We start from the raw sequence: 10112 nt of genomic DNA, 5'->3' as shown, positions 1-10112 counted from the left end.
TGTCGTCTGTTGTTGAAGTTGCATTGAACCTGATTTTGACTATTTATGCTTTTGTCTTAGAGCGGGCGGTGCATAGAGAAGGAAATCGTGGATTGGCGTGCGGTGAAGTGCAGAGGGTCGGAGTCGAAGGTGGGCCACATGCTTCGAAGATGCGTAAAATAAATATCAGTCTATCTGGTGTTCCTGGCTATAAACGTGAAACCAAAGCAATCACACTGCTTGAAGCCTACATGCTACAAATGTTGGGTTTTAATAAAGATTTGGATTGTGCAGTAAGGCAGGCTTTAAGGCTTCTATCGTCTATCCTTTTGTGGCTATTCTTTTTAATGTTCTGTCTGGTGTTTTCAATGGAAGGATTTTTGCTTTTTTTAATGCTCGGGGTCACCTTACCCTTTTAAAGGTTTCACCCACACTAATCCCCATCAAACCAAAGGAACAGCACCCATTCTTTAAGTTCCAATGAATATTTTTTAAACTCAATAAATGATAAAAACTCATATTCAACTAATGCCTCCATGTGACCTAGTAAATAGACCATCAGAGAAATATTTTTTAATGCCTGTAACCTCTGCCACTGGATCAGAGTCACATGAAAGTATGCAGCTCTAACAGTCTTTTTTTTAAATGTATTTTTCACAGAAAAGATTCACCGTCCTCTTTAGTGATGTGTTTGAATGATAAAAGATAGCAGCGTTAGGAAACAATGTAAAGGACAGGATCAGCAAAGGGGATCCATCACTTTGCCCAGTAGAGTCTCCAAGATCAACCCAAAAACATCTACAGGGTACACTACGGCTTTCTAGTTCCCCTGGATTTTTAACTTCTTGTGCCTTGCCTTCACATTGTCTGATGTTGAAAGAAGTGTCACCAGACGAGAATAAGACTCTTATCGCCTTACCCGCCAATCATTTTCACAAGCCGCTTTGAGAATAATGAGCTGACTGAGGATTGAGACAGCTTCTAGGTGAAAAGGCATCGACCACCTGGCACTGAGATAACAGACGCCACACGCAGAGGCGCACAGCGAACAGACCAGTGGCATCAGATTCTAAATGAGGTTCAATAACAGCGTTCTTGATGAGATAAAAATGACTGCAGGCAAAAAAAAAACCCCAACAAGACCTGATATTTTAAGCAAGCCTGTGTTTTCCCTTTGGTAGCGCTTTGGCTGCAACATTTCTACTTGAATAGCCACCTCAGCAAACACTGTAAGGAGGGATGGGGGGGGGGGGGGGGTAGTATTAGCAGAAAGCCTGAGGTGCTAAGTCGCTCAATAGAGAAAACACAGCTAATCCAATACTCACTGTGGAGGGAAACCAAACCACGAAATCTAAAACATAGTAATTGCTTGAAAGGGTTGGATCTTGCGTGGCTGGTTGATGACACATTTAATTTGATCAATTCAGTTATAAGACATTTTTGTCTGTAGCCAAAGGTGCTCTTCTGTCAAGTCTGCTGTTATCTCCTGACTCCTTTCTTCTTCTTCTTCCTCTTATTGATATTTAACAACGATGTAATCTATTATCCCTATTACAGACACGGGATAACAAGAGAGTTTGTGTGCCAAGCACTTTGGGCAGAATGCAAATAGAGCCACTCAATCTCCCGTCTCGGCTGCACACAGCTGATGTGAGCTGATTTTTGTGTGTGTGTGTGTGTGTGTGTGTGTGTGTGTGTGTGTGTGTGTGTGTGTGTGTGTGTGTGTGTGTGTGTGTTGTGCTCTGCAGTGGCGCTGGGGTTTACGCACCACTACAGGGGAAACGCCGCCTTTGTGCTCTCTGCCTCCCCGAAAAACAATACATGGAGGAAGTCGGGGCTCATGACTCTTTCATTTTTTTTCCATGAATGTTCTCTCCCCACTTTCCGCCTCTGGAGGCCTGAATTATTTATCTTACATAAGGAAAGAAATGCTAAGGGAAACAAGGAGCGTTAAAGGGAAGGAGCTCAGTGTGAGATTCCCAAACACACCCACACATATTCACATTTTCGGCTCACCCCTAACCCACACATAAACAAATATGTTTATTCAAATACACTCAAATTATTCTTGGTTTTCTCCACTTCTATATGCTGGTTCAGTAAAAAGGGTAGACCTTCGTAAGAACACAGAGAGTGAGAGAGGGAAATGTGTGGAGGAGAAGGGTAAGGATTTCTCCAGGGGAAAGAGATTCATGTGTAAGTAAATGTATTACATGCAACACTGGGTGGGAGACAAAATGTGATGCACTTATGAGGAGCAAAGTTTGCCGACCAACAATTCAAAACAACAGCTAGTTTGGATGTTAAATCTGCCTGCGGGGTCACTCATCGTTATAAGAATTAAAACACTTGAGATTTCAGTGCAGAATTTATGGAATCAAAAGGGACCAAAAGTTTAAAAAAAAAAAGAAATCAATCGAATGACTTTCATGTGACTGCTAAATGAGGGAATGACGAATACATAGATGGAGATGGATGGGAGAAGATGTCAGGCATTAGAAAAAATCACTGTTCAGAAAGTCCACAGAGATCATGATGGAGGAACATTTTGCTGTAAAACCATGAAGTGAGTGATGTAATTCAGGCTGACTTTGGCTGCAGTTTTCCTGAAAGACGATCACACAAAGTTTTTACAGACATACTGAAAGCCTGCAATCAATGAGCGTTTGATACTGGAGAGATAGATGGAGGGAGAGATATGAAGGGTGGTCAGGAAAGTGACCACCCAAAGAGTAACTGTGCTGTCCAGTTTATTGATGTGACTCCGCCCCTGGCTCGGCTAACTGTGATTGCTTCAGCCGCTCCGTCCTGTTGAAATGGGACAGAGCTGCTCAGAGCTTAGTTGTACTTCTCTTAAACATCCGTCCTCATGAGGGATGTGCAAACAGACACTCCTACCTGGAACAAACCTACACCAGATGGCGCATGGCAGATGCTAGGTATGAAAACAATGCTGATTAGATCAACAAGAGTTAAATCGACAAACGACTTATGAGATAAACTCGTGTCACTACGTGTTTAACAAGAAGCAAACCACTTTTTGTTTGCATCAGGCTGAGCTGCAAAGCTGCTCAAAATCGAGACAACAGACAAACAAACAAAGAAAAGCTTCCAAAAAAAATACCACCATGCAGTCATAGTTAGTGCAGAATCCTGAATTTGATACAAGAAAAGTAGTTATATGTTGCAGAAAAACAACCTTATATAGGCAATATAAACCAGCAGTACTACAGTTAAGTATCACTTTGCATTTAAAGAGACACACACGCCAAAACAGAGCGTTCTGAGAGACCTCCTCTGCTGCTTCAATTATAAAAAAATGTATTTGTCCACGGGTGCAATACAAATGATGATTCGTGTTATATTTTGAACAAAGCACAGCGCAGATGTTTTATTTAGACCTCAGGGGACTGTTTGTAAAGGGGGATAATATGTCCTCTTTAACAATAAGTTGCTCTACAAATTGGAGAAAAAAACAAACAAAACAAAACTGTTCAGCTAAAGAGAAAATGAAGGCCAAAGAACCAGAAGCAAAAGTAGAAATAGAGAAACTGCAAAGTGGAAGGTTTTGTCTGCCTCGTGAGCAAAATAAAATGTTTTATGGCCATGCGGGCTCTTGGGATGGCAAAATTGAACATTTGTCTCTTGGTTCACAACTTTGACTGAGACCAAAATAACTTTGAGTAGGCTGAATATATCTCCATCAAACGTTAAACAAGAAACTTACCTGAAGGTTCCTGCTGACTTTTCCTCTTCCATCAGTGATGTTGACTTTTGAAAACTATGGATGGATTGATTTTGTTTTGAACAATTATTTGTTTCAATCGAGTCCTTTCCAGCAGAGTTACAACTTCTTCATAGTCTTTCTTTTTATTTAGTGCGGACATCAGGATAAAAGAAATCCCTGATTAATGACCGAATACCTTCAAACTCGATTACATTTTCCAGTTTCAGCTGTGTCTCCTGATTTTGGATTGCTAATTAACATATAAATGAATGTGCTACACATAAAAAGGACATTGTATGCATTACAGCTTAGCATCAGCATGTTAGCATGGTCACTGTAATCGTGTAAAGATGCTGACGTTAGTATTTAGCTCGAAGCACCACCATGCATAAGCACATCCAAAGGTGGCTATAGTCTTCTTTGTGTGTATAATCTTTTCAGTATTTATCTGCTGATTGTTTTTTTTTTTGTGCAGTATAAATATAACATAAATATTTGAAAATATCATGACTTCATTAAAGTAATAAACACAATCTGACACAGTTTATGTCCATGGGCCGAGTTCCCTGAGGTAAAGTGTTTCACAGCAACAAGGCCGACTGCAATATTTAACTGAGGTCACCTCACAAATGATCATAATTCACATCTCCAGTCTGCGCTGCACGGCCCATCGTCCTTGCTCTCTTTTCTCTTTCTCATTTTGTTTTCTGCCCTGTGATATATTTTTTTTCCCAGATGCAGCACTTTTTTTTTTCCACAGCCTCCTCATTTTATCCAATAACCTCGCAGTGAACTGAACTGTCTCCTCGTTATGAACATTTAAAAAGGGAATGCAGAGTCGCCACTTATCAGATCAGACAGCAAGTAAATAGTGTGGCGTTCACACGTACCACCGTATATACTCTCTCTCACACAACTTTGAGGGTATCCAATGGATCATATTATAGTGAATCTGTGGTACAGTCTATACTAAAATATATGCTTGAGTGGTCATTTAGAGGATGAGATGTGCAAAAAAAGCGAAGCTTGATGAAGAACAAGCTCGAGGTGAGTCATTGAAGTGCAACTTTAGTGAGAGAAAGAAATGCAGAGAGACAGAGGAAGAGTGATCCACAGAGAAAGTGAGAGGGTTATAGGAATGGGGCCTCATGCTTTTTAACAATTAAAGTGAATTATACCTGCGTGCCTGAGACGTGGTGGTGGGAATCTTAGTTAATGTTGCTGCATTAAGAATAATTGCTACTCAGGCAGACCTCTGTAAAATACTAAAGGAGGCTGAGAAGTCCCAGAAGAGAGGAGAGGGGACAGAGTTGTACAGAGCAATGATATCAAGAGTGGATCTCTGCATTGAAGTAGAGGTTAGGGATGAGGGAGTGGATAGATGAAGATAGATAGATAGATAGATAGATAGATAGATAGATAGATAGATAGATAGATAGATAGATAGATAGATAGATAGATAGATAGATAGATAGATAGATAGATAGATAGATAGACAGATACTTTATTGATCCCGAGGGAAAGGAGAAAGATCTGAAATTTCAAGAAAAGGGAGCAAACAAAGGCTCGAATCAAGTCAAAGCTTTTAAATCAAACTTCCATCCCCAAAGCAATCTTCATCTTTGTCATGGTCTTTTAGACAAAAAGCATCAGAAGAGGTTGAGTATTTTGTGAATTTCCTCTCTATTACTTTTCTTAAAGGGATGTGGATGCAAATCTACATCATACATTTAGCATTTTTTCCACATTTATGTCAATAGATCTGAGTATGAGAAATGTGTTGTGTCATGAGAAATGGTCTCTCTGCTCAGATCCTTTATTCATCTCTTTAATGACCCACAATGCTGCTGCATCTGTTTAGGACACGATTTCTGTGACGTCATCACCGACAGAAATGTCTTTTTTTTCTGACAGGGAGGGCAGAGAGCCAAGAGAGCCACGAAGAAGGAGGGAAAGTAATGAGAATCGAGAAATTACACATTGGCTTGAACCCTGGCAGAGCGAGAGTGAAATGGTTTCCCATGGGGGAGAGAGAGAGAGAGAGACACACACAAGCAGGGGGAGAAACTCCTTGCTAGTCAGATTTGACTGATAATCAGATGAAAGAGTAAGATAAGAGAAGCCAACTGAAAAATTAAAGGACACAGAAAAATGGGACAATTGTGAGACAGTGCTGTCCCTGGCTTTAGTGCACGATAAGGGGAGGATGAAGATGGGGAAGATGGCCAGGTTTCTACCAGTGTGGTCCTTGCTTAGCCTGCGCTGACGGACTTGTTGTCCTGAAGGCTTGAATGATTTATTAAAGTGAGGAGTGGCAGAGAAGAGGGCAGCGAGGCAAGCTCTGATTAACTGGGGGAGCGAGGGAGGACAAGCACTCCTCTATTATTCATTACTCTATGGGAGCACAAAGTGGGAGCAAGGCGGGAATAGCCATAGTCGGAAAAGGAGAAACACGCGGAAATGAACTGGACATTTTTTGCATACTGCTTTCGACAATGTTTTGTACATTTTACTTTGTTTGTTTCCCCAGTTTTAGCTTGTGCCCTTGATGCACTGTTGGCTGGGTTCAGTAAAGCTGAATGTTTCTGCAGGGATCTGTCTGCTCACCTCAGTGTCTGGGTGAGAGCGGAGCATGCATGCAATAATGCAGGCCAACATACACACAAACAAAAACACACAAACACACACACACACACACACACACACACACACACACACACACACACACACACACACACACACAAACAAACACACATACAGACACACATACAGAGGGTCTCCCTTCAAGGCAGTTTGCTGGCTGTCACATACAATACTCTCAAATGAAGGGAGACATCAGTCCGGTTCTGGCCTGGACTGCTGGAAAACAGACTTGGCATGTGCTGGGATTGCATTCAACTGTTGTTGCAGCCGTGTTGGGACACATAAACACACACATATACTCACTTGTTTATCGTCCCTAAACCTCCTCAGAAGTATAACTGAGAGGGAGATCTTTTCAATACTTTAAAGGCAAAAACATACAACATTGATGACCTCTGGGTCCTCGGGTTGTCGTCACTGCAACAACGTCTGAATGAATGCCTACTAGGGTTTCTACACTATCCAGTCCATAGTCACTTGTATTCATATTCCTTCTTATTGTCACCATCAGAACAGATTTCAGATGGTTACGTGTTATTCTACAGGCTGTCAGTCGTGGCAGATATAATGGAGCATGTTTGACATGGTCGACTGGTTTATAGATTATCTTTGCATTCTTCTGGCAGGTATCTTATCAGACAGAAAATTGGGTGCTGTGCTCAGAAAGATATTTCATTCCCTCTATCACACTCATTATTTCTCTCCATTCAATTTTCCCTTCCTGCTTTGCTTCCCTCCTCCTATTTCTCTGCACAGCCTCCCAGCCCTGTTTTTTTTTTTTTTCACTTTATGTCTGTGAAGCCTTCTGCTCTTAGTGCTCTTATGTGTTTATTTGACCGCAGCAGTTGAGGGACGGCCTGTCGTGTCATGTGGGATTGTCAGACGATGATGGACCAAAAAGGCTGCCCCCTGATAATGGCTCGCCTTTCTGAAACCACACTGTGTATGTGTGTAGTTGGGATTTGGTGGGGGCAGTGAGGCAGAACTGAATGCAGTGAGGAGAATAAGATAAAAATAAAAATGTGTAACAACCCTGCAGACTGGGCAAGTAGCTACGCCGTGAACCAGCTGGCTGCAGACCACGTCAATAAGAGTCCATTTTGCTCCATCTTGGTTATAATGGAGTTTCAATGAGGCATCAAATGAATGCTGCTCGAGCAGAAACACGTTCAGCACAAACTGCTGCAGATACAATTCTTCTCAGTTTGTCAAAGACCAACGGGGAGGAAGAAGTGCTTCAAGTGTGACTGTTTGTGGCCTCATGGATACAAGGCAAATGTGAATGTGCGTCTGCAACGCAACAATCAGAAAAGGCAGGCAGACAAGAAGTCACGACTGAACTGGGCTAGATTGCATTAAACGGTGTTTTTGAAAATGTGAACGTTGTGGTTGTTTAAAATAGTTGTTCCCAAATCTTTCCAACTTGTTACCCTTAAAACCAATACTGCAGCTTTTTATTGGATACACGTTTTCAACTTGCAAGCTCGAGAGAATACAATTTTGAGAAGTGAAACACAGTGTTGACCTTTCAATTTCATTGTCCTTTCATTGTATTTTATTAAATTTAACTTTTTTCTTTTTTTACTACAAAAAGAAGCCAGAAAAATGATTGAAAAAGTGAAAATCAACAGAAATATCTATCCTTTCATGATGTTGTCACCCTGCTCTGATTTATCTTGTAACCCTTAAGACTGGAACCACATCTCAACTGAAGAATTTATTCATCAAACTTTTGATGAAAGAAATGAAATAAGTCTTTTTTTCCTTTAAATATTGTAACTCGTGAAACTTTATACTCATCCCATTTTAGAAATGGTATTTCCGAGAAACGTGCTGAAAGAAACTAGACACCTCACCTTCAAGGTTGAGTTGGATCAAGAAATCTAATGTTTTATGAATAACTGAGACCTATCATAGAAAGAGTAAAGTGCATGCTTCTTATTCTTTGCCTGGTCGCTTTACTTGGGGGCTTAGAGGAGATATGTTTCAGCAGAACATTATATATGCTGCCACAGGCCAGTGAACAGTCGACTTTACTTATATCATCTGAATTATTTACCAGAAAAATCTGAAACACTGCTAAAGTCCTCCGCAGCTACACACCACAGACTGAGTGAGTACGGTGTGAATGTGTTTCATCATATTCACATGCTTTTATAATGTCTATTAAATTAAAAAAAGGATAAATATTTAAAAGAAAAGCGCCGTCAGCTTGAAACAATGTTGACAGTGATCTTCCTCGGGGATTGTGGGGACGCATAAAGGCGCTGGTGTTTTCTTTATACCAGTGGGAACGAGATAGTCTTCACATCAGAAGGCTTAAGCCAGTTTTAATTAAAAAATATTAACAGTGTGTAGTTCTTTTTCCAGTAATTACCCATGTGCATAATAGTGCAGTTAATTGATTTATTTAGAATCGCAGCAAATGCGCCAGTGGCAGCTGATGCTGGATGATGTAAAAGAAGAGAAAATGTAAAAAGTACACCAGGAAAAAAAAAAACTGAAAGAGGACAGAACAAGTAGCCTACTTAGAAAGCTTTAGGTTGATGCACACAGTCTTTTACTTTATAGTTTCTGACATTATTGAAATAAGTATATTATGGACCTCCTTAGCCAGGACACTTTATGTCGGCCCCTGAGCTCATCTGAGGTGATCATGCCTTCGTAGTTAAGGCTCTTCTACTGTGAACCAGCCCCCTCCATTGCATTGGGTGTGACCCCCCTTATCTCTTTTATATCCTGCCTCAAACGTATTTTAATATGTTAGGGTTACAGTTTCTTTCAGGTTTTCTTTCTTGTTGTTTCTCCATTTTAGATGATGTTGTGAACTCCTATTGTTTCTTTCGAAGTGCACAACACTTTTTAAATGTGCTTTACCAATAATTGTGCCTTGGTTGAACTTAACAAACATGAACGTTACGCTGCTGTTGAACTAATACCTGACTGTATAGTGTCATCTGCTGGTCATTAAAGGTCATCACAGGTTTATTTAGGCCACAAATGCACGAACATGAAAAAAGGACGTCAAAGAAAACCAAAGATTTTAGACTCATGTATTTATTGCATATCGAAAAATAGTCATTCACAGTGCTGTGAAATCCTTAGGAGGAGCAAGAGTCAAAGTGAACAGAAGTCCATGAAACAAAGGTGTTACAATGAGAACTTAAACATCAAAACAAATGCATTACAAATAAAAAAAAACACACAACCACAAAAGACCAGAATCTCTGTGAGGAAAAGTCCTCCTTAAAAAATGTATTATTTCATATAGGCAGCATAACAGATCTACACTGTGTAAGGGGACTCGGATTTTTTCAAAAGCTGCTTAAACTGTGATGTAAAAAATCTACAGCCACATTCTTAAAAATATTAGACATCATTGTTAAAAATGAATAGCCAGCATAAAAAGTTGTTTTTACAAGGATCTGCTGTGGTGATAAATAGATCCTTTTTTTTTCTTCTGAGAAACGTTAAATGTGTTGAAGAAAATGCTGCCAATGTGATTAAAAGATCTGACTGCTGTCCTGATCATTGACCTTTAGTTAAACCTTTTTTTTTCCTAAGGCCTCTTCGTTGTAGAAGCTGAACTCGCTGATCCTGGTGTGAGTATCTTGTTTAAGCAGCCCTTTTCTAAACTGAACAAACGTGTCTAGTATATTGACAGCGTAAAGCCTCGTAGACCTCACTGTGATGAGTGGACTGAACATCTACATGCACTGAATGCATGCTGATTACAAACCATCAAATGAGTCTGAGCTTGAAC

This window comes from Symphodus melops (assembly GCF_947650265.1).
Source record: "Symphodus melops genome assembly, chromosome: 10".
Taxonomy (NCBI): Eukaryota; Metazoa; Chordata; class Actinopteri; order Labriformes; family Labridae; genus Symphodus; species Symphodus melops.
The sequence above is the reverse complement of the archived record's forward strand: the minus strand, read 5'-3'. Positions refer to the sequence as shown.